The sequence below is a fragment of the Falco punctatus genome (assembly GCF_963210335.1).
Source record: "Falco punctatus genome assembly, chromosome: 11".
Taxonomy (NCBI): domain Eukaryota; kingdom Metazoa; phylum Chordata; class Aves; order Falconiformes; family Falconidae; genus Falco; species Falco punctatus.
The window spans coordinates 24,592,873-24,619,443 of NC_137591.1; positions in this window are offsets into that span (position 1 = coordinate 24,592,873).

Sequence of the window (26,571 nt, forward strand, 5' to 3'; positions counted from 1 at the left end):
AAGGTAGGTTCAGCTTGGAAAACTAGAAACAAAGAACTATTCCATTGACGTTATAGATGAATAAATTCAAATATGAATCCGTATCATTAGCCCAAACTTTCCATCCTTCCTGATCCCCACCTTCTCTGCGTGAGGGAGTCAGTCAGCCTGTACAAAGTGCTATCACAGAAATGGATCTGACATTTGCTTGTTCATAGGTTTTCTTTCTTAAGACGGGTATTTCAGTCACCATTTTCAGGGGACAGTGGATTCAAATTGCAGGAAGATACTAAGCAAATCAGTCTTAAAGGAGGCAGCAGAAGTTGCAGTCATCCTTCCTACAGCTAAATATTCCCTCCCCAGTGCTATGGGACAGCTTAAAGTGATCAAGAGATGTTATTGTTCTTCCTTGCTACAGCAGAAATGGCAAGACTGGCAACCGTATTTCTGTGACTTGAAAAACCGTCTTTTTGGGACATCAAAAATTTAGTTTATGTTCTCTCGTATTAGCACATATAACAGTTTGTTACTATGTATGTGATAAATGCAATTAATACATTTTACATGTATTAGCAGTTCTGGTTGTTTTAAAACCATTTAACATTTGGTGCTTTGATTTATATAACACGGAAACAATTTAAACCTCTCACTACATTTCTTAAAGGAAAGGACAGTGCATAACCACCTAGAAAAACAACAAGAAAAAGTGCATTCAAGGAAACAATATTACAGATTCAGTACACATCTAATCAAATAGATTTTAATCAATGCCTTGAAGAGATTGTCAAGAAGCAGGAAAAAAAAAAAAAATCAGTGATCTATCCCAAACAACAAACCCCAAGCATTTTATCCACCCTATCTACGAGAACAGACAATAAGAATAACAAGCAAAAAATGAATCAAATACATTTTGAGTTCTATTTCTACTGAAAGCAACAGCATACACTTTGGGACTAGGATTTTAGTAAAATCAGGCTTCAGAAAGGCGTGCTTTGTTTTCTCTGTTTGTTTTTCAGGAAAAGATAATAAAGAGTCTCATTTAATATTATTTATTTGTCCCTGTTATTCAGTTCCTTGATAATTAGAAGACAGTTTTCATCCCTTGTCAGGCAAAATATTATGTGGAAGCCTAATGATGCCACCCCCAAAGCATCATTAGGTTACTTGATGGAGGATATGATTTATGAATGTTATAGAAACATTTACTCCAGGGAACCTTTTCAAAATAGCAAGAACAAAATTTTGTTCTCTGGTAAACAGAGATGTAATGACAGGCTATTAGTTTTGGGTGGCTGATGTTTGATTTCCTGGAGTTATAAAGGCAGTCTGCTTTTCTTCTAATGGCATTATATATTTCTGTGATGGAAATAATTAATGACTGTGCAACGTAGGTCATTACTGTGCTGGAAAACAGTGTTTGGTTGTACACTTACACATATGTAAGTTTTAAAGGATAAATCAAATTTAACCCATATTTTCAGAAAGAAAAAAGAAAACGTATCTCGAATTCCTGCATACTTGCAAGCCTACATCAGAGCAGAAAAGAAGTTTTTCTTCTCAGTTCTGCTTAAAATCTTTGGGTTCTGTTGCTCCTTAGCCAAAAAAGTGCAGTCAGACAAGTACTTCATTTCTAACAAAAGGTTAATGTGAGCGAATGCACCTCTCTCTGACTGCTGTAGAACAGTGCCATCATCCACAGAGCTGAACAGCATCCTATGAAGTAGATTAACAGGATGAAGTTCTTAAGCACCAGAAGAAAAACACAATGACCAAAGAAAAATAGGATATTTTTTTTTGTTCCTTCTCCCTCCCCTCCACCAGTTGTAGTATCATTAGCTCCACTATAGCCTTAAATCTAATGAAAGTACGAATCTTCACTGAAGCCCTTTCTTTGCAAGGTCTGCTGCATAAGGAAAATACGCAGAAACTTTCCCTAATGAAAGTTTTATTATGCTTAGCGTGGAGTTAGACGAACTCCAGGATCAGAGAGCCACCTACAACTATACCAGGCATCTAATTTTTCAAATTAAAAGTGAAATATTTCGATTGATGATCACACACAAAAATATACACTTGCAGATAAACTAAGCTTGGCAGACCTGGAGTAAATGACAAGTCCGTTCTAAGAGGTGGTTTATCAAGTAATACAATCCATGAAAAGACAGCCTGTTCAAATTGACTTAGGGTAGTCATTCAGTTAAAAGTTTGCTTGTTAATGGAATCTAAATGAAAGAAAAACAGAGGACACAAATGCAGGCAGAGTGAGAGATGAGTTCATCAGATAGTGGTCTTTAATTTTAAGGATCTTATAAACCCTCTAGTATTGCATAAGTGCAAGAAAACGCATCATTCATAACATTATTCTGACGCTGTGAAACATTCATTGTCTAACATATATACTAATATGCATACACTCCAGGGTAATTCAGTGTGGCAAGCAAAGGATATGAGCAAAGATTTCAGAAACATCTGCCCTTCTCCAACTGGTGTTATGTGGTTTGGAATTATTGCATCACTGGTGATAAAGTATTACAAGATTGAAATTCTCTGAAGCTGTAGCATTAGCGTTCCTTACTACTAGAGCCACGGGAAATTGTGTAAATACAGAGATTTAGCTGGGCTATAGGACCAGTGTTATCCAATGGATAACTTCAGTTCTGTGACAGAAGTACCAGAATGGCAAAAGACACATCCGTTATTCTTTTTAATGATGTCTGGAGATTATTCCATATTTAGACCCTGAAGATGCAGAGAACATACACAGTTCTTACCAATTATAAGTAGAATACAGATGCTCAAACAGGAACAGGTTAAGGACATTTGCTCCTTACCTTGTTATTATGGATGTTCTTCTGATACATGGAAGTGAAAATGAACACGTGCAAAACTTTAATGTGTCCTTTTCTTCTACCAGGTCATGTAAGCAAAGCTAGAACTACTGCGTCATCACATAAGCTATATATCACCCTTTTCATTTTTTATGACCTTAGAGGTTTCTCCCTTCTCTTTGTCAGGCTACTATACATTTGCCAGTCTAAGTGATGTAAGGAGTTTCTAGTGCATAAAGCGGCACTGTCAGCAGTTAAGGCTACACAGGCGTGACAAGTATGGTAGTATTAACTACAGTGAAATACCCAAGATGTGCAAAACTCTGGGTAAAAGGCTTAAGTCCTTAAAGCTGCCTCATAGATTCCTCCTACCCTTTTTGGCTTCTGATTGTGATGCATCAAAATTCTTCGGCTCACTTAAAAATCTCAGTGTAATATGACTTTACAGGTAACAACCGCTGAACAATTGTGTAAGACACAAGACATCTGCAGAATTTATTTTGAAAAAAAACCAAAAACTAATAATGACACAATACTGGGCATAAACATTTTCCTTGCAAAACAGCACTGAAGTTGTAGAACAGAATTCGGGTATATTTGCATTTGTTCATTTCACTCCTCCATCAAAGCTTCATCAGGTTAATAGAAGTAACCTTAAGGTATGAAGGAAATGAAATTGCTGAAGGTATCCAAAAGCATTTTGCTAACCTCAGGCTACTTGGGAAATAAGGTGCAGCTATACAGAGTTTATTGTGAAATAATTATTATAATTTACATTCTGGGTTGTTACAGGTACAACCTGTAGCCAAATGCTTCTAATCCCTTGGGTCCAATTACCTCATGATAATCATGCCAATTGATGCCATATTTGGTTTTACTCAAAATACAGAGCTGGAAGGTAAAATACATACTTTCTGATTGTAGGGAACTTGCAGACTATCTTTTCTTCCTAGTGCGTTACTATGTGGGATGTGTAGTTCTTAATAAACAGCCTGTCAGCAGTGGATTCCTTTCTGGCAGTCAGAAATTTTGAGCAGCTCCAACTACTCTGAAGAAAAATCCCAAACTTACTTCATGAAAAGAAAAATCATCCCAGAACTAGTAACTCCAAGCGAATCAGAGGACAGGTGGAAAGGTGACAAGGGACTTGGTAGCATCAACCTTTATAAAAGATGAGGAATCTCTCTTGACCAATATAGCACTTTATTACAGGTGAAAGGATAAAGTTAGGGAAATTCAAACCTTAGGGCCAGGTGAAACCACTGAGGAATTCACTGGACTTTTCAGATCAGTGAATCAGAGGAATGTTCATCATCAAAATAATTTTGGACATCACTTTTTGGCATGTCAGCTTATGAAACTTCTGGCATGAGACTGAATTTCAATACAGCTTGCCAAGCCCTGCAATGGTATGAGGCAAACTTCCGTAAACTGCAGGAAACAGTCTTTGTACAACTTCTGCTTTGTTCCATAGTGAGATGCGACAATGTATTATAAAGAGTCATTTTCACACTGTAGGCAAGTGAAATAATTTTACAGAACCATTTATATGAAGTCCCAGCTGTCTAAAGTAGTGAAGTGTAAAGAATGCTAATAAGTAACCTGAATAAACAATATCATCACATACTGCATTGAAATTCACTGGTACCTGAGGGGATATCTGTCTAAAAGCTTCATGAACAATTACAAAAAGCTACTTACATATGCATTTCCCATCAAATAGTAGGTTACACTATAGTGACTTTTTATTTTAAATTTCAAAGACTTTTGTAGTGAGCTACATTTCTGAGTATATTTCAGGTGCATTTCCTTGGAGGGTAAACATTAGGTATCTAGATTAACAAAAGTGTAATACAGAGATTTGAACCTGGAAATCACATCTGTAACATAAACCCTTTAAAACTCTCTTAAAAAAGAAACCAAAATGGACTATCCTCAGTCTACAAGAAATACTACAATGTTATCCCATTTTAGCCACAGAAATGAAGCAGCATTTTTTTCTTTAGAAGTTACTGAGTTTTACACAACTTCAGCTTTCATATGATAAGCTTCAAATATTCTAGCAGTCAATCTGTAACAGGTCTACATGAGGAGATCTGGTGCCTGGGAAGTGGATATCAAGGATACCTCAAAACACACAGACTTCTAATAATCAAGTTGTCATTGCATGCTCCAATGATCTCACAGAATGGCTACATAGAGTACATACATACAGTACTCAATTTTAGAAATATAACCACTAACATACAAAGCTTGGTCCACCATATTCTGTTAAACAAGAAAAGAAAATGATTAAAAAAATTGTATCTATCTTTCACAGCTAATATCTGGCACAATTCTGAATACAGAAATCCGATGGAGACAAACCTAGAACATGTTCCATTAAATAAACAGTGGTTATATGACTTATTTATATTTCTGTCATTGGAGAAGAAAAGTATATATGAAATTTTTCAGGTGTCATGAAAGTAATTCTTTAAAATAAATTGGAATCCTTTCAACTTTTAAAAAGTATTCTTGTTTTTCCTGGTTTTATAGGCCTTTGACTAAATAAAATGCATGCCCACTTAAGACCCTTGAAGAATACAGTAGAATAACGAAAAAGGATCCAATTGAATGGGAAGATATGAAAAGCAGTGATACAGTAATAAGGAGAGTTATAAAGCATCCTGACTGATCTTACCATCACGTTTTTTCAACTAGCATAAAGCAACTGCTTCCCCTAAAAAGCTCTGTAACAAAAGCAGTTAATGTCTGATACACACATGCGCAGCTGCCCAAGTTGTGAGCTGCAGGAAAGACAGCATAATTTTAAACGGTCTGTGTTTTCTGAATGGATTACTTTAACTAGTTGTTCTATGTTACCATTGTTTTTTTTCCCCAAAAAAATCAGTAAAAAGGCTTCTGAAGTCCCAAATAAAATACCACACAAAGCGAGCTAAGAGATACTCTTGTAACCCTTGCTAGAATAAACCTTCAGGAGTTTGTTGGGGTTTGGAGTTTTGTTTTTTGTTTTTTTTTTTTTGGGGGGGGGGTGCCTTTTTTTTATTATTATTTTTAAAAGATCACAGTTTCCAAGATCACGGGAGGACCAGAACTTGACTCTACAGTAGCCTCACAGATCTTCAAGATGTCATGTGTCGTCATACAGCTTTTCATTAAATGTTAACAAAACAAGCTTTGAGTAGTTGTATGCTTCCTTCCCTCTTTCTTTTTAATGTCTAACAAAAATTAAATCTGGATAGACTTAGATATTACAGTGGGGGGAGAGTGCAATGTGCAGGTATGTGAACACACACATACTTTCTTCATATCAAGTGAAAACATTTCTTTAAATAGCCATATAGTTAATGAGAAAAATTGCAATCTCTAGTTAATGAACCATCTGCTTCAACCTCAAACATCATTATTCCGTCATAGCGTTAGACCTACACAGATTGTGATGTTTGCTTCTAAGTTCTTTAATACCAACTCTTATGTAGCGTAGCTTCTTTGGCCAAGAAGAAAAAAAAATTACTGACTGTACCTCGTGGTGCATTTAGGGTATTCCAACGACAGCCTGTGCCCTGAACTGCAGCAAATCTTGGAAGTAAATGCCTGGAGACCTTTCACATAATGTGAGCAAAACACATCTCGGAGATACTCTTGCTGTAAGACAACAGACAGAAAAAGACTCTTTCTCCTTTCCTCCCGGATGAAAGCTAAAGCTATTTTTTTCCTCAAGCTCACTCAGGCACTGGGGTTCAGGTGGTAACTGTTTCCTTAAGCAGACAAAGTAGGTTCAACTAATAAGATAGGTCCTTAGCAGAAGGTTGGATAAGGATACATGAAGGGACTACATTTTGCATTCAAATAGTTATATGAGGTTTCAGTCATAACCAGGTAAATGTCCCGGTGTTCATAACAACAAAAATTCTAGGAACTCTTCTGAACTTCTCTCCCATCATAAAGAAGAGGAACTGAAGATGGAGCTTTTAGTCTCATCATAGGACAATAAATTCATTGTTTTCTACCAAATAATCACAGGTGAGAGTGCATGCTTGTGTCTGGTTCATGACCAGATGAGCAATTAAAATCTTACACAAAACCAAAAAGGTTAGAACTAAAACTTTATGAAACTTGCAGGACTTACAATAATAGTAGGAAAACCATGTGGACAAAAGAATCTTTTTGTACCATATACTGTATTCTATTACGCCAGATGGCCTTTTCACAGTAGAACTCAGCCACTGTAACAATTCACACTTCAGAATCACGACAAAATATCTTTTTCTGGGAATGATCAGATTCCTGTTGCCTTTTAAGGAAACAGACTGCATATGGAACAAGAATGCTTCTGGTTAGTAGCTATGTTATGGTGTCTGACTTAATCAAGCATAAATAGAGAGGAGAAAAAAGTAATAAAGACGTTCGGGTTTTCCTCAAAACTTGATCCAAGTCTCACTGAAAAATATGGAAATGTGCCAAGGTGATAGCATTGGCTATAGCCCATAAGGCCAAGAAATATCTAAATCTCATGCTCTTAAGAAGCAACATAACTGCTCTGGTATTTCAATGAGAGTTCTTGTATATAAGACAACAAATACAAGTTACCGGTCTACCTTGGAGCGTGGCATTTGATGACATGCAAACTCACTGTAATACCGGTGCTCCCGGCACATTTTGAAGTGGAAGTTAACTGAGACAGATGATATAAGCCTCTTGCATAGGCTTGATGCACAAAGCTGAATTTTAGCCTTAGCCAAGGTACGTCTCTTCCATTTCAGTGAGAAAGACATTTAGTTTCTCAAGTGAAATTTTTATTTTATTTCCTTTAAAAGGGCAGAGGGAGGAAATGCCCAAACGGGTCTCCCCCCCCCCCCCCCCCTTCAATCTTAGAATTTCTTAAAGCTTCAAAGAGGGAAGATCCCAGATTTCTTAAAAACTAACAATTGAATCATGCTTTCATTTGTTTAGAGGTCTTTCTCCCATTTTAAAACACAAGAATTGTTTTACTAGATTTAACTTTGCCCCTTAATTCTGTAATCTCAGACCTTAACTAACCAATAGCTCATGTCTCAAAATAAAATTTTCTTAGTGTCCTTACATGGAACATCCTTCTTGCACTTCAAAAATTATTTCATATGCTAATGTATTACCCATATCAAACTTTATTACCTCAGGCCTGGATCTTCAGCCGATATGAACGGTTCAATTTCCTCTACTGAAATCATATGATCATTGCTAATTCACTCCAACATCATCTCAGAAAATACATGAGAACTTTGTAAATGCACACTCCAAAATGAGGAAGTAATAGGACTCATATTTTTCTCCTGTGTTCAAAGTATTTATGGTGGTTTATCATTACATTAAATTAGAATACTCATATTTTAAAAATCCCTTTTGAAGCTGAAAAATAAGCAATATTATTATTACTGGATACTTTTGTGCCAAAACACTATGCAAAGCACGTGAGTTGTTCACCTTCCATCATATACTAAAATGAGGGAAGATCTGAGACAAAATATGCCATCAAATATTAAACATAAGTTCAGCCACTTGAGGTAAAGCAAGACTATTGTCATGGAAGGATGGAAGGAATAGCTAGGTTTTTTTTGTAGAAGCATTGTGGTTTTCTGCTTTCTATTGATAAATAAAAGAACATCTGTTGTAAATATTGTGGAGTAGTAGAAGTAAGGCTAAACAACAAAGTGAAAGGGTTTGAAATTCATTGAGGCATAAAGAAAATCCATATAAATAGGCCATGATCCTGCTCTGGTGCATCAGGTATGATTCGCGCTGCACTATTCTGCCACATGCTGCTTTAGGAAAGAAACAAACGTTACTGCAGCTGCAGTAAAATTTCTTAACACTTTACAATTTTCTGTGCTTCATAATAAGCATAAAATCTTTGAATTCCAGACACAGGAAACAGAATAGGCCAATTCAGGCCAGGATTTCCTAGAAGACTGATACCCTGTGAAGAACTCCAAATACACGTACACACATAACTGCAGTAAGCATAAAAACCTTGCTCTTTGCCACATTATGCTGTAGAAATGGTGAGAGCCTTGCCACTTTCCTACTGAAAAAATCAAAACAGTTTTTATTTTCAAGGTTGGAAATCAAATTTGAAAAGGAAGAGGAAGAGAAGGTCCTCTTTTTAGCATACTCACTGTGAATTATCAAGAGTTTCTGGCATCATCTCAGTTACCAAGGCAAGCTAAGTTATAATTAAACTTTTACTATGGTTTTAATTCTTCCAACAATATTCTGATGTTGCATTGGAAGCAATTTCAAAATCCTGGAACAAATCACTGTGAGCTTTTGTGGCAATAGGTATGAAATTCATCACTACATAAAACTATATAAATGGATCACTTCTTAGGGGAAAAAAAAAAACCCAAAACCCAAACAGATTAAAGTATTTTTTCTCCCTTCCTCCCTCTCAAGCACATTACTAATGAGAAACTGCCCACTAGCTTTGAGTCAGCTTTGGAGCAAACACTGAATCTTTCAAGCCAGACACTTCAGAAATTTTTAATGAATGATGAGAAACATTCTGAAATCCATTTAGATTTGAATGATGTGTTTATACCTCTACCCTGTATCTAAAGCATTTAATATATCAAGAGCTACAGTAATATAGAATATATGACAATGTTTTATATTTTGAAGCTCAGAAAAATACAGCTGAAAAGCAATGAAAATTATCTTCCTATTATAAAAATTAATCTAGACCACAATGCTGTGAAGAAAGTGAAGTAAAATCCTTTTTGATAGGAAACAATTATATTTTGGTTCACCCGATGAAGGGAAGTCATGCTTACTCTTTGGATAAGAGGAAGAAAGGCTAACGGTCATTTGCTGATCTCCTCTGATGTGATCTAAGAAGTTTCAAATTCTTTTGAAATTATTTCTCTATGGCTACCCTTGAAAAATTATGATCACTGAAAGAAATTAATAATAAATTATAAGAAATATTGAATCTTGCTAAAAAGGAATAGCTTTTCCCTGAAGGGTAATGTAAAGGATTTCAGTTTTACTTTGAACAGTTTGGGGAAAAATACAAAAATACTGGATGAGAGAATGTAACAGAAGGGGAAGCAACAAAGTGAACGTACTATTCCTTTCACGTTTTATCCTTCTCCAGTTTTCATCAGAAGCAATTTTATGAACTATGAAGAGCAGCAAAATATATCACTGTTTGAACCTCTTGTGTTTGGGGAAAAAAAAAAAAGTCAACCAGAGGGGCTAAAGAGTCTGTACCTGTATCAGCCTATTACATAGCTCTTTCAAGAGTTCAAGGATGACACTTTTCCTTCCAGAAGCTGAATCTCCCCTCATACCACCTACCAGAATAATGACATCTTTAAGTAACACTTCCTCCAAGTAGCAAATTTCCCACGGACATTACAAACATAAAAGGAACCTTAACACATCAGCAGAACGATGACTTACAACAGCACTGTTACATGACTGTTTAGGATAAGGAGAAAGGAACACCTTACATCATTCTGAAGAAGTTCCCAGAGTCAAATATAAAAGACACACTGTACAGGTAGAAAGCTACTAAGATAAAATTTCACTTTATTGAGGTAGTTTGAGTGACAGGTATCCGAAGTTCCTTGGACAGATGAAAACAAAGATGATGAAGCCTAAATCAGAAATCTTCCTTTCATAATTGATCACTAAAAATGTCTACATGCTGCCGAGTACTACAGTAATTTATAAGAATGAACTTTTCATCTCTTATGAACACATTAAAAAGTTTTACATGGCGTAGTGCATAACAGAAGAGCAAAATCTCAGCTGCCACAATTTTGTTTAGTTCTACTGTCAAGATTTGGATTTACATCTGCTGTTATCTGTCATCTAAACAACTTTGGCTCAAGCAAGACATGCCAAAAACCCAGAGAAGTTATGTACTATTTAGAAAAAAAGCTCATTTTACTACAGATCGAGATTTATTTAAGAATATGCGATCCGTTAATGTCAGTTTTCTATCCTTCCAATCATACAACATTAACTAGAATATACCAGCACCAGAGAAGAAACAAGTATGTGACCATAATATAAGGAAGGTATATTGTACAACCATCTGAATGGCCTATATTCCTGTCTCAAAGTAGTACGTTTGGATACTGTGCAAGACAGGCCAGAAAAAAAGGATGTATTTAATTCTCAAAAACCCCAAGGAAATAGTCAAATAGAGGATAAGAAGCACCTTTCTTGTAAGACACTGCTCCTTCCAAGCTGATAGTCAAACAAGAATAAGATAGGCTTTTTGAGGCATCAAAATAGTGGGTTCCCCCCCCCCCCCCCCCCCCTTTTTTCTCCATTTCTTTTGATAATTTATTGTAACACACCATAAGGTGAACGTCCACCATTTGCAATACTGTGAATACTTTTATTACAGGTCATTAACAGGCATACAACCAGAACTTTGGAATAAATATTTTAAAAGTTGCATTTTGGTGTGAAGAGTGTAAACAAAAAAAATTAAACAAAAGAAAATAAGATGCATTTGAGAAAATTTCACCTCCTTGAGAAAGAGCATAATGGGCACAGAGGAACAGGCAAGGAACCCCGGCCAACTTGTACACAAAGAGACTGTTTTTCCTCAAATTTAAAAGGCAAAGTGTTAGAAGGCCCTGCTTGAACAGTCAAAATAAATATGATTTGTTCAGAGCAGAGCGCGGTCACTTCCCTTTCTATATGGTTTTGGTGGTGGTTTGGGGTTTTTTTGGTATTTTTTTTAGAAAGAAGTCACTAGCTGTGGCCTTTCACCATAAAATGCTTTGTATTTCTTTGGCTCAATGAGCCATATCACTGAAAAACTGCCATATTCTCCTTCCAGAAATCTTCAGTTACAGTCAATCAAACATTTTGGGAAGATAAAAAGCCACAACTTCATAGGGCATTAACTTTATAAAAAAAGTCTAATTTAAAATAGAACTTTCTGGACATAACACAAACACTTCTAATTGTATAAAAATGAGATACCTTTCTTCATTATGTGCAAAAAATTATGAGACTATCTTAATTCAAGCTGCCTTCCCTGCCTACAATATGGCTTTGTGCCAGATACTTCATAAACAAAGAGCAACATGAAGAAAGTACTGAAGGTTCTAAGAAGGGTTTAGGTAACAAACTATTCAAAGTGATTTTCCAACAGTGAAATCAATGTATCTCAGCATACTTTGATCATGTTCTGTTCCTTAGCTGTGTTTTAAGATCACCACTGTGTTGGGAAGGTGATACAGTAAGGTGTGTGATGAAGAGCAAAACAGCAATTGTCATTCTGAAGTCTTAGGTTTTTTTCTGCTTTATTAAATAACTATTTTTCTTTTCTAAGAGTTGTTAGGCAGTTTTTTTTAAAAAAAAAAAGAAAACCAACAACCCCCTGCATTTTTAGCAAAACTATTTGAAGAGAGCAAAAAGCCCTTGAAACAGAGCAAGGACTTAAAAAGATTGGTCGGGATGGGTTTGGTACAATGCTCTGGGTGATGCTCTGTGTTGAGAAAGGAATGTACTCTGAATAATAAGAAAAGTACTTTGAATAAGAAAAGGTTCCACTGGCAATGTTAAAGGAATGTACCGCTGGGAATGTTAAAGGAAAGTACTCTGAATAATTAGAAAAGATAAGGTGGGTACCTGAAGGAGATAAGGAGACTGAGTCAGGAAATCGTTGAACAAAGAAAGTTGAAAGGTCTACTCCACCTAGATCCCACCTATTATGAATGGAAAGATTAGGTGTCAAAATCAAATGAATATGTATGTAAAGATGTTGTAATCCCTCACGAAAACTGTATAAAATACCTGACTTTCCACTGAAAACTTTGGACCTAGTTTGTCCGGTGCCAATCGGCTAGGTCCCCAACGTTGCACGAAATAAATACCTTTGCTGCTTAAAGACAAAATTCGTCTCTGAGCAGTTACTCTGTGTCGTTTTGGCATCACCCTACAGTTGAGGAAGAAGCAATGCAAATTTAGTAGATTTATTTCTCAAGTTTTCACTGGATCCTTTAACTGCATTAACATTGATTCACATCCATTAACACCTGCATAAATAGGTCCATAATGACTTTTGTTTTACAAAAGTCAAACAGATAAAGAAGATATTCATGTAGGGCAAAAAGGAACAGAACTTGCTGCTCGAAGTCTCAGCAGTTGTTTCCATATACTATGACAATGGAGAAAGAGGAAAATCACTTAAAAAATAATATTTCATTTCAAGGTTTTAGAGAGTTACTTGACTCCAAAAATATAATTGCTTTCTAAAGAAAAATTTAAAAATAGTTAAAAATTGAAATATTGTTCCAAATTAAAATGATGTCTTTTTAAATTTAACATGATTTGCACAAATTGAAACTGAGTAAGTGTAAAAGCTTTGGGAACAGGTACAAGCTTCCATTTCATAGCAATTAATTTGATGTAGTTCTACCAATCTGGCCTGTAACTTGCACTGAACTATTAAGTGAATTTGTCTAAACATGATCTAAATGTACTTTGCGTATTTTCTATTCTGAATTTTAAAGGGAAAAAAGAGTGGATTTCGTTTTGTATTTTCCTTACATGAGAACATAATTTCAAAGGGAAGCACAACAAGCTTTTGCAGACCTGTGAAATATGCTTTTTTAAACCTTCAAGGTCAATGCTTTTCTATGGGATATTTTAATTATTCATGACCACATATAATTTTAATGTGGTAGAAATTAAATATGGCACCTGACAGTTCCAATCAGTGCATCTAATGGGTTTTAAATAACATTTTAGCCCAAATAAGAATTTAAAGTGATTTGTCATACTACACGAGAACACACATTTTGTTAACAACTACAGGACAGACAACAACATCTTCTAAGTTCCAAATAATTGTTTATTTTTTTCTGAAAAGAACTATACTTACATGAAACTCTCTCATCTCTAACACACACTTAAAACCTTCATCTTCTTATGGCAGATTACACATTACATACACACTCACCCTCCAACATAAAACCTCAAGATTTTTCTTTTTCTAAACTTTGTAATCTTAAGGTAAGGCTGACGTAAAACTTTAGTATCAGGTAGGTAATTTATTTTTTTTTTCTAATATGTTGTTACATGTCCAAAAGCCTTAAATAGATCACATGTTGTCACTTTAATTTATTTTAAAATGGCTGCACTTTCAGAAAATGCTCACATGTGGAGAATCATAGAGGAAACATTTCTTCCACATTCAAAATTCAGACATTTCATTCTAACCAGTAACGTGATGTACCTTCAAAAGCTGCAGAAAGTGATATCTCTGCTACTTTTCCGTGTTATCTATTCCAGTGTCTCAGTAACACTAGAAAGATTTTCACAATTTTAACCTAAATCTTTTTTGCCTTATCCGGCTAAGTCACTTATTTCCTGTCCTACCTGCCATGAACACAAGAGCACAAATTACTGTCACAGACAGATAATTCTTGCAGAAATTTCTATGACACTATATATTTACTCTTGCTATTATCTTTTTTGGGTTAAACTCTGTTCCCTCAATTTTGCAAGCAAAGTAGAGAAAGAGGAAAAAAAAGCTTTGATCTAGTTATTCTCATTTAATTACCTATTTTTTCACCAACATAGAATATAAAAATTGTGAAAGGAAAAAAGGTACTTATGGAAACTTTTTATACCATTTTATTCAAGGCATATTTAAATAGTAATCCCACTGTTTACCACATATAGGACAATCTTCATCCCTGCAAATCTGGAGACTGTTTCAAAAGTACGGTCTTTTTTATTATGGAATGTCTTCTTTGTCACCAGTTTCCTCTCTCATCCATGAACTAGAAAATTGCTATGGTTTTACTGTTTGCAAGGAGCAGATAGCAAGAAAAGCAAAGCACCTGCAGAAAGGTTTTCTGAGTTCCCTGGGCAACACAGGTCTGAGTTCTAAGTGTTTCTGCAAAGGGATTGTAAAGGGTTATTTGCCAAAGAAGTGCTGCGATGCTCCATGATTCTGTACAGGATCCAGAAAACTTGGATCTGAGACCGATAATGTGGGTGTCAAATACCCTGGAAAAAAACTTAAGGTAGGAGGAAGAAACTAGGTAAAGACTAGAAAAGGAAAATGAAACAAACCAAACAAACAAACAAAAAAAAAAACCAGAGGTGGTGCTTCTGTAACAAGACAAAAATAACAACTCTGTGCACAAAGCTTGGGGTCAATAAGAAATAAAGTGTGACTGAAATCTGTCTGTGACTAAATACAGCATTACACATATGTAAATTAAACCTCCAAACCTTCGTGACTCTTATCCCTTACCCGAAGTCTAAACACAGCTACAGATTCTTTTCAACCTATCAGTACTTCTGCACAGAAGATGTGATCCGTTTTATGTGAAGATCTTCCTCTTGCTGGATTAGTGATTGAGGCGCCAAAAGACCCCACGAGCCAGCTGATCCAACACACAAAGGAAATATTAACTCTTTTGTCAAAGTCAAAAGCAGCTTCTCACTAGCCAGAGAGCTTATAATTTTGTATTACGAATCACACATTTCTTTGTCTATAACCATGTTCTCTCAAACTAAACTTGTAAATGTTTTTTTTCCTCATAAACTACCTGTAACACACAGGACTGCCTCAGCAGCTGTGGGGAGCAGCGACCTTACAGCAGCACAGCAGACCCTCCCTAGCCAGGTCGTCTCTCCTATTCTGGGAAACAGCAAAGTGTCTAAAGACCTTTCTTTTTATGCTTTCTGTCCTGATCCCAAATCTTACTTAGCAACCTTCCTTCCACACCTTGTCATCATTTATTACATTCTTTCCCCCTTTTCCTACAAACTTGCTTAAAAAGCTGAGAGCTTTAGGCCAGTGCCACACTGAATGCCAGCGCCACTGTGGAACACCCACCGTGGCAGCAATGCAGTTTTCACAGCAAAGTGAACCGTGGTTTAGGTGACAGCAGTCAGCCAAGCATATTCATGCCAGAAATCTATTGGCAGAATCAAGCTTTATTTTACACAACAAAATACCATGCGGATTTCTAGCATCAGCCTGAAAATCAAGTTCTCTCACTCACAATCTAAACATATTACTTACAGAACCAGCTGGGCAGAGCCATTTTACAACACCTCTTTTTGAGGTATCAGTGTGGTTTAACAGCAGGTGAACAGAGAGGGACATTATTCTTAAAACTTAAAGTATTTTGCAAACTCATCCTCAAAAGCTGAGTTTCTGGTACTCACCCTTTAATAGTTGGCTATCCATCTCAGAGCAAGAAATTGTAAACGTGCTTCAAAACAGCATGGTATTTCTTTTACCCCATATCAATTCAAGTGCTAATCACAGTAAGAGAGGACACAGAGAAGGTGAGGTCAGCATTCATAAGGGGCCTTGGTGAGGAAAAGGGATTAATTTGTATAGGAAAACCAAACCCACCTGTCATTCCTATAAGCAGTTTGTACGTGGATGAAGTTGCTTGTGATTTCACCTGTTCATGAAGGCCCATTAAAAAAGTAAAAATCACAACATAGTATCATTTATAGTTACATTTTTTAATGGAATTGGTTGATGAACTTTGCCTTTTTTTGAACAGAAATCTTACTACGCAACTGAGCATTTCAAGCCTAAAAATCAAACCAGCTCTTTCTCACACCCCTGACGGTTCTGGCTTGCTGAGACACAGCATTTTGTTCCAGCTGTGAAACAGTGTTATAAAATGCCCAGTGCTTGGCCTGGGAAGGTGATTGAATCCAGGTGCAGAACATTAAAGCCAATGTAGATGTGCTCTGCTTCTGCTTTTCCCATCCTCATTTTTTTTTTTTTTTTAGCTTCCTAGATTATATAGGCTGCTTCCCCTCCCCCTCCTGCATGTGGCTTTTTTGATTCATCAATTCCAGTGTCTGAAAGAGATACAAAGAGAGCTATCAGCCTTTTAATGATGGCAACTTTGACAGACTTGATATGAAACTATCATCTTCATTGCTGGCACAGAGAGAGGCATCTTACTGATGCCATCCTTTAACTAAAGGCAGACAACCATTAAAAAAACACAAACAGCTGCATTTTAAGTGAGATTTGTGCATTACTAAGCAACATCTTGTAATAAAGAAAAAATACATTGTGCTGCAGTAAGGATTATGAAATACCTAAGAGACTCATAAAGCATAATTAACAGGATATTGTGGATTTATAAAGCTGTAGTGACATAAATGTGCTATTCATAATTTAAAGGAAACTGAACAGTTGTATATTTCCAAAAGTCTTCACACACACTGTGATGACAGGCGAGCTGTTATGGTGAAACTTGGAACTTTTTCTGATTGCAGTTTTAGGCATGCAGTTAACATGAGGGTGACTCAGAAAAAATCTTTTATATTTGTTTTTTATGGAAGAAGTTTAACTGTACATAAGTGAACAATAAAATTTAATAAATCAGGTTGGTAAAGAATATTGCTTATTGCAAAATGCTTATCAATGAAGTTCAGCAGTCTGACTTCTTTTCTTAAACAGCAGAAAATGAAGAGAGTTTAAAAAAAAAAAAGTCAGCACAGCACATGACAAGCCAGGCTATGAATTAATAATACACTGACTATTTTCACTCTTGCAGACAGCTGCAGCACAAGAACGCACTCTTGGTAAAAACTAAAAATATTTGCTAGGGAGTAGCGAGGAGCATGCAGTGAGTGCTAAATTCACAGTTGGCTCTGTACTATTTCTGCACAGACAAGCCTTCACTTTATCTAAAGTTCCAACATTAATTACTCAAAATGTCTCTCTCTGAATTAGTGCATCAGGACAGAAACCTTGCACAGATGTTATGATCTGCAGCATATACTGGCAAGAACACGTTATACTTTGAATATGCTTTTGCTTATGTTTTTCAAAATTAAGGGGCTTTTTCAATTGCAACTGAGTATATCCATCCATCATAGGCAGGTACTTTCTCAGATATATCACCAAATCACTGTGTTTCAAATTCATGTCTTTCCACGAGCTCAGATAATGTAACACCTACAATCAAAACTGTGTTGACTGGAAATGGCCCTGGACCAATTCACATGGGGAAAGAATCTACCTTGCCACCTCTGTTCTTTTGTATCATTTCTCAGCTATATCAAGACCTTTTTATTAATTTTGGTTTAGTAAATACTTTGTTTTGAAATGGGTTTTGCATATCTTAAGCACGTTTAGGATGAACTAGTCAGTTTGAACTATACAATTGATTAGATGCACTGTGAAAGTTTTTGAATTAAAGTATAGGTTTTGTCAGGATTTGAGAAAAACAGATTGCTCTCAGCAAGATAGAGGTTTCCATGCCTCTTAAAATACAGATAATTTAATTTATGAACAACACAAAGGGAAAGAAATTGCTAGAACCTAACTTCAGTCTTCCTTGTATGGCACAAAAAATTACTAAGAGATGATAGGTTATTAATTTTCACCATTTTTATCTTATAAATTATAGAAGGGTAAATGTAACTTATCCAAGTGGCTTCATTTCCCAATGGACTGGAAGACTTCTGTTCTTTACAGCAGCCTTTTCTTTCTTGGCAAATTAGTCTGGGCCTTCTGCACTTTACATTGTGACTTTCTCCACAAGTTGAGCAAAACCAATTAATGTTTTTGACCAGTCCTCCATTTTAATTTATCATTTTTAGTAGCTGAAGTGGTTTTGCTTCACTAGTACACATTGGAATTGATTGTCAGATAGATAGTTCTAGATCAAAGAGGAAAGGGATAGATTGCCAGATTCTGAAGCAACAGAAGACAAAAATCAAGGATCACCAAGCACAGCTGCAGAAATCCAGAAAACTGACAGATTCAATTAGAAATTATGCTATTTTTTAGAGGCAGCACTGACAAAGAACTGTATTTTATAGTCATGTGGAACTTGAAGTGGTACTTACTATCCCAGAATCAGCCTGGATGAGAGAAGAACAATGAGGACTACACTTGCCATATCAGAAAAAAAGCTGGGGGGCAGGGGTGTGGGATTACTATTATCCATTTCTCAGAGGAAAAAACAAATAAAGACATAACTCTCATTCTGGAATTACCAGAAATGCCATATGATACAATAGAAATGAACACCATCTACCCTAAACTTTCAGTGAATCATTAGAGTTGCCTCATTAAATAATGCCAGTTATGTATATATTGTAAGTGTTAAGGAGGAGGTTAATTAAAATGCGAAAACAATTTTAAAAGAAAATTTAACAGAATTTTAGCAAAATAGACTAATTGGAATTACTTGGTCATAGAACAAATTTGAGGGTTTATGACTACCAATATTAAAGTAAACAGGTTATCACTTCAGTACCTGTCAGTTTTAAAACATTGTTGTTCAACTCACCTTCATAAGCATTTTGATCTTGTGTGATACATTTCAGAGAAGCTGCTCTGTAAGAATTACATATTAGGCTCTAGATTAAATAAAATAATTTGTGTGCTTCCTGGGAATTACAAGGCTGTGAAATTGATGTTTCTCTCATCACTACTTCTGCTGTGATCCAAATAAAAGAAAACTGCTATTTGGTAAAAGAAATTAAAGTGGTGTAACAAGTGTTAGACAGGCTGTTTCAAAGTTAAACTGCAGCAGAAAATGTTTTTTTCTAAAAAAAACAAACAACCCCAAAAATTAGAAATCCTACTAAAAAAAGAAATTATATGCACCTATAAATAAGAAGATGGAGCCTCGGTCCAGTGCTGGGCTCACGTATGATGAAAATCAAAGCACAGAAACAGCATAAAGGCAGTTTTCCACATAAGTAGAAAGATGGTCTGGCCTTTCTGTACCAGAAATTCCTAGTCCCTGTAGCTGAACAAATGGGGACAAGTCTCAGGGAATGGGTTTCATGCTTCCATAAAACTCATGAACATCATCTGCATGTATAATTAAGGCAAGGATTGTACAACATTACAATCTAAACTCTTTGGAAAGTGCTGAAAATCTGCCAACTGTGAAGCAGAATGTAATGTATAAACAACCAGGTTGTAAAGCAATTTAGAAATTCAAGAAGTGAGGTAATTCTCATTATCATTCATGTATCACAGGCAAGTAATAATAGTACCATGAGGCATGACTTTATTAGCATAATTTTCTTCTTGATGCTACCATTATGGTTTTCTTATGTTGACAAATGACTGCTGCCCATTCCTACATCTGCTACGCTCCCCTTAGACAAACTATTCTATGCTGCTGTTCCACTTCTAAAAAAGCCCCAAAACAGCCAAACAACCCTCTTCATTTTATTTCTGTTTAATTACTTTGTTTTCTATATTCATTTATGCCATGGTTATATGTGGTTACTATGTTGAATTACTCTGTTACATGTTGATAATCAGACAAAATTTTATAAATGCAAACTTCAAGAAATACCAATTCTGCTTTTTCCTAATAGTTCTGGAAACGCACTCTCATTGTGTTCTGGGTGTATTCTGAATTATAATTTCTATATGAAGAAAACAACCTGGAAATAATTTTCATATCAAGCAATTAACAATACAATGTTACCTAGCTCAAAGACTCATGTAAGTGTTAAACTAACACAGCAGAGTTAGAATTTCCAGAGACTGTGGAGATGGTGTTTAAAACAGAGCTATCACTATGGATTTACATAGATTTTTCTAAAAGTCTGTATCCTACAAACTGGATTTTAATACAGCAGACCCTGTAGCAATCTGAGCCAAGATTTTGAACTAAGTGTTCCCTCCAGTCTTTGAAATGCTTGCTCGGTTTTCAGTAGTGCTACCTACTGAGGTATCTTCCATGGAAATCATGGAGGCTTGGAGCTAGACAGCCTGTCAGATCTACCTGTGTAAGTGTCCCTGCCTTCTCCTTCAGCAGATTCAAGGATCTTCAGTGAGGCATCAGCCATAACCAGCATCCAAATGGAAAAAAGCCATTTTCACTGTAGTTACCTTCCGTTGGTTGCCCAGGAACAAACACACCATGACTCCAACTTCTTCTCTGACAAACTTGTTTTTCATCTAAATAAAGTTCCTGTCCAGGCGTTTCAGTAGCAAGCATGGCAGTCTATAGCTTGGTTCTAAAAATGTATTTACTAGTCCCTTCCTAGTCAACACAGGCATACAATAAACTAAGATGGAAACCTATCAACACATATACCCTTTTATGGTTCTTTAAGTACAGGAGTTTAGGTACTTGACTTTACAGGTAACAAACTGCTTCCTTTTTATAGACAAACAGCATGACCTGGAAGTACTGCAGATGCTAATAACAGCTGGCAAACTCATTTTTCAAAGTAGGGCAACTCCACTTACGGAAACCTGCAAAGCAGATAAATCCCCACCTTGCACAGTTGCAGAACACTGCTTGTGACAACATTTTTCACAGAAATTTTCAGAGAAGGAAGTGTGCCACAGTGCTGACCAGAATATTTCACATGTGAATATTCCTGATGAAAAATAAAACTTTTTTTAATGAGAGCATGACACAGGCAATGGACTAGAGTGGAGATTTTAAATTAAGGAATGAAAAATGTTTTAGACAGCATTTTAAAATTTCAGTTCTGAAATAGGAACTTTTTACTTCTAAGGAATTAAAATGAAAAGTGTGGGGATATCCATTTGGGATACTGAAATGGTACAACAACAATTTAAGGTTGTAGATGGTGAGATATATATATATCTCCAAATAAAAATAAGACAATGGTTATTTTTATCAGAGGCTTTCCATTAACATATTAAAAAACCTCTAAGCCTGTAACACTGTTCTTTCTGAGGAAAATATGTATTTTTAATCTATATCTTTTGGCAACAGGTAATTAAATATATGATACAGCATAATACTTCCATATTCTAAGTATCTGTTAAAACTATTTCTAGTGAACTCATTAGCTGATTTTTGTAAGGATTCACTAATTCGTTATTATCTAAAGGTTTTTAAGATTAACTACTACGGCTAGTGAGAAAAAACATTCAAATGTTAACAGGTGCTGAAAAAATTACATTGGAAACTTCTATTTCTTCTTTTACTCGTGAAGAAAAAGCAAGCTCATGGAAAAAGACAATGAAAAGAAAAATAGTTTACCCTTTATCCTCCCAAATCAATAGGTTAATCAAAAGAATCTTAAATTACATGGCATTGGAATGCCGTACAGAAATGAGCCACTCTAAGATCTATACTATCTTTGCAGGGACAAAATAAGCTTAAACTGGCCATTAGATGCAGTGTACAAAATTGATTGTTTTTATTTAAAGGAAATTTTTTTAGGCTAAATGAACAGAAACCTATCACAAAACAGACAGTAAAACATGATTTTGCTCTACCAAAAAAAAAAAAATTCTTAAACACTGAAGTTAATGAACACAAAATTGATATAACATTCTTAAAATATTTCAAAAATAACACTATCACACTAATTTCAGAAAGAAAAAACCCACCCAACTAATTCAAAGGAGAAAGTACTTTAATCTCAAAAAACAATGATGAAAAACCATCAAGAGTTTTGTTCTTATTCTGTAGAAAACAAGGCATTAATGAATCCTAGAGAACCCCTCTGAAGCCAAAGTGTATGCATCTAATCCCTGCCAGATAGTATCAGAGCAAACTCAAGTACACTGGGCTTTTAAGACTCCCAAATATAAACTTAGTTCAAAGGATGAAAATCTGAAGTCCCCAAGTCCCTGTGACTTAAAAAACATGTAGTGAGCTCTGTTAATTCACACATCAATTCTGAAAGTAGGTTTCCATACTATACAGTAAAAGAGCTACCCAAAGAAATTAAAGGGTTTTGTCATGGGCGAGAGTAATCGTTATTGGCTTGGATACAGTACGTATATAATGTATATATAGTAATTGCATGCCCAAGCCAGTGTCATCGCAGTGCATTCTGTTCTGTGATGGTTTCCAGGCCACTGAGATACATGACTGGGCAATACAGAAATGCTTTTAGTCACTTAGGCATGAGTCAAAAGATACCTTAAGCAGTCACCGTTTTGGTCAGATAAAATCTGATACTGAAGGAGTCAATTTGGCTGCCCCAACATGAGCACCGAGTGTCTTTGATACTCTGCAGCAACATCGGCACACAGCTGATGCACGTGATGCGACCTGTAGAAGAGCATGCCCTTTCCCAGTAGCAGCTGCGAGACAGGTAATACAGCTTAGTACTTCTAAAACGGCACTAGATGGTTCTCTTCAGGACATTGCATCATGCCTAGAAGAGCATAAAAGATTTTCCAGGCTTAGCATTAAAGAGTTTTAAGCAGTTTCAGTCGTACTGCCAATGCAGATCCATTCCAAATTGGCAGGAGCAACAATGATATTAACTATGAGATATTTAACACGCATAAGAGTGACTAAATGATGTTGCAGAGGTGTAACAGAAATAATTTGACAACAAATCAAATGGATTATCAATAGATCATCCATTATACAGAAACATAGTTTGACAGTACACTTGCAGAGAATGAAAATTATGGATATTATACATATGGAAGAGACAGATGTTAAGTTTTCCAGAGGAGTGGTGTTTTGTTATGGTGTTTCCAGTTTTCTAAGCATGAGATTTCAATGTAACACTTTTCACTCAGACTTCTCCATTCATTTTTTTAATAACAACAATTTCACTCAGAAAAAGATGAAGGCATGAAAAAAATATTGCAAGTTGTAGCACATGTATTTTGAAATATTTGACAAAGTAAGAGGACATATCCGAGAGGATGGTTGAAAACCAGGATGCAATTCTGCCTCTAGAACTCCTAGAAAAAAAGTACTACACTCCAGGCAGCTGCCTGAGGCACTGATCTGCAGCAAAGCAAACTCTGGAAAAGGCATGCAAATTAGCAGCAGGCACGAGGAGCAAATTGAAGGTGCATGAAAAGCCAGACCTTCAGATCAAGACAAGTTAGCACCAGTCCATTCACAAATAAATTTCCCACTGTTTTACTGGGCCTGTACTGCTTTCAGAGATCACAACACAAGTTTGCAAGACTAACTATAAAAAAATTATTTGCCATTATATTAACCTAGTTACATGACTGGCCCTTGCAGAGCACATCTGCCTTCTAGGTCCTTATCAGAAAACAAGTGAAGACAACAGAACTTTGTCCATCCAGTATTGATGCAGAGAATGTTTTTCATATATATCAGTATTTGCTACTGAAGACAGACCAATATCAGTTTCTAGAAGAAAAAAACCAACCCTATACATTACAGTACTGGAGAGCAATACACTTATCAGAGCCCTGTATGACTGTAACAGCCTAACATGCTAACGTGCACCTTCTGCATAAGATAGAATATTGCATCACAGAATATACAGTTGTTGATGGCACTTAAAGCTAGGCAGCACAATCAGTGTTTATTCAGCTTTGCCATTCATTTTGTCCTCTGCAGGTTTTTTTCCTGAAGGCATATAATCAAACACGTTGTGATATCAAAGATGTGAAATAACAAACTAACCACAAATATTAATTTAGTTTTATAAAACATCAGCAGAATTATTTTCATTACTTTATGATGATCATTATAATGGTGTTACAAGTTCTAAAAAGCAATGTATAGCTATTGTTGTTTGATTAAATGGCAGATTTGTCTAGTGTTCAAGTTTCCTGACATCAGACACCAAGACAGGAGAACAACATAATTTTCCAAAGGGATTAAAGCACTGGAAAAGCCTTCCCCTCCCCACCCCCCACCCCCCTTTCTGGTGTGTGCATTCAGGAAAACTGGTAGATCTGGCTGACTAGCAGACAAATTCTTTATCTCGCCATCATTATCAGTATCGCACCATCATTGGCAAAAACAATACTGAGATTCTAGGAGATGAACAATGTGGAAGTGGTAGTCATTTGGCTAAAAATAAATTTAGCTTGAACTTCAGTTTTTTGTGACATCTGAAGACAGCAATGTTTTAGCTTCAGTGTGATCCGGACGTCTACCTTCCTTAAGCTCCAAGAATTGCACATATTGTGCCTAGCCTTAAGTATGTCAAAGAAAAAAAGAAAAAAAAAGGGCTTTTAGCTTCAAAAACTCAAATCTAATAGACTATATGCTCTGGCATATCTGTCATTCTAACATTGATAAAACTTGCTGCTCTAAGATCAGATCTCATTTTCCTACAAACTGAGCCGCTGTTACCTTAAAAGAAGCAAAAATTGAGACCTCAGTTGCCTCCTATCCGAAGGGCACTTGCTACTACGATGGCTGTTCATCATCCCACCTCTTCAAACATGTTTAAAATTAAACTAAACATTTAATAAATTTAAAAAACAAATAAACAAAAACCTGTGTGAAGAGTCTACGGAGCCCAGTGCTTTCTTCCCTTGTCAGCAGCTTCATAGAGAGCTTGACAGACATTTCAGATGTTCCTGCAGGGAAAAAGAAGGATGAAAGCATGGCGGATTTTGTTTTTGTTTCTGTAATCTTGAAAGTACCTGAATACTATAGACAACAGCATCCCACACAGTAGAAAATGAAAGGATTAAAAACATGGCTGCTGCTTGAAAACACGCTCCCATGTAAACACAACATGAAGGGAAATTCAGAAAAAAAGTGAATAACTGAAAAACATTGATGAGAAAAAAGTAACTTTTTAAAAGTAACATTTAAAATATGCTTTGAGAACTGGGTAAGTACATGGATCTATTTCAGAATAAAACAGAGCAGGCTAATCCATGTCAAAATGCAGTGCTGTTTTTTCTGTAGTACTGTACCTCATCAAAGACTCAACATTTGTACACAAGGGAGCACTGCTCCATCCTACCTCCTCTTGTCAACTTTGCCAAAACCATTAATTAAAAGTAATGTACGATGTCGTTTGATTTTCTGTTTAATATCCTGCAGACATAGATCAAAATCATCTTCTTATGCCAAAATTATCTTCCCAATATCTTCCAAATTGCAGCTAGCACAATTATACCTTTTGTATGAAATCACGAGCACCTGCATCCTAATAGAAATCCTCTAGCCAGTCAACACACACTCCAAAAAAAAGTCTGTTACTGTATGAAAAAGAAAACACCCCATCCCCCACCATAAAAGAGCAGAGCTTCAGGGACACTCCAACAACAGTTCTTTGTGTAAAGTACAGAGACTGAATCACTGCCCAGTGGTCCTGCTTCTTCCACTGATGCAGGTGGGTGCACTAAGGGATGATACAGGTGTCTGCTGATATGGATGCATGTTCCCTGGCCAGGCACATCGGAACGCAGTTAACTAACCACCTGTCTACTAAACAGAGAGCTGGTACAGGCTGGAAACAAACACTGTGAAAAACTGCTTCAGTTGTCTTCTATTGGACTTGCTCAAAAAATGACAGCACTGTGAGCTCTATCTCTGGATAAACGGTTTATTAGAGTGTTTCTACCTTTCACATACCAGCCTGCATTAACCCCCAATCAAATCATCAGATGAAGAACTCAGTGAGTGCTGTTGCTGTAATAAGTAAAAATTAATTATGTGCTTATGTATGAAAAAGTGAGTTGCTAATGATGTTCAGTGTTTACAGTTCAGTTTATGGTTTCCTGTCCTACTTGGTAAAATTGGTTTGACTCTTGTGCAGGTGATGTGGAAAGCTCCCAGCATTTTTTTCTCATTGCAATGTAACGTCTCTCGATCCATTTGCAAAGAAGATGGAAAAGTGGGAAATGCATCTTGTTAAAGAAGTTCTTTATTGCATTCTTGTAAATAAGCAAAAATCCCCCTTCTTACCAAGGCTGAACACTTGGTTCTTTGGCAAAGGTCAAAGTATAAACCAAAAGAAAAAACCTGAATGTATCATTTGGAACAGTAAGAAGCATTATAGCACATTAGAAAGAAACAGATTCCATTGTACAAAA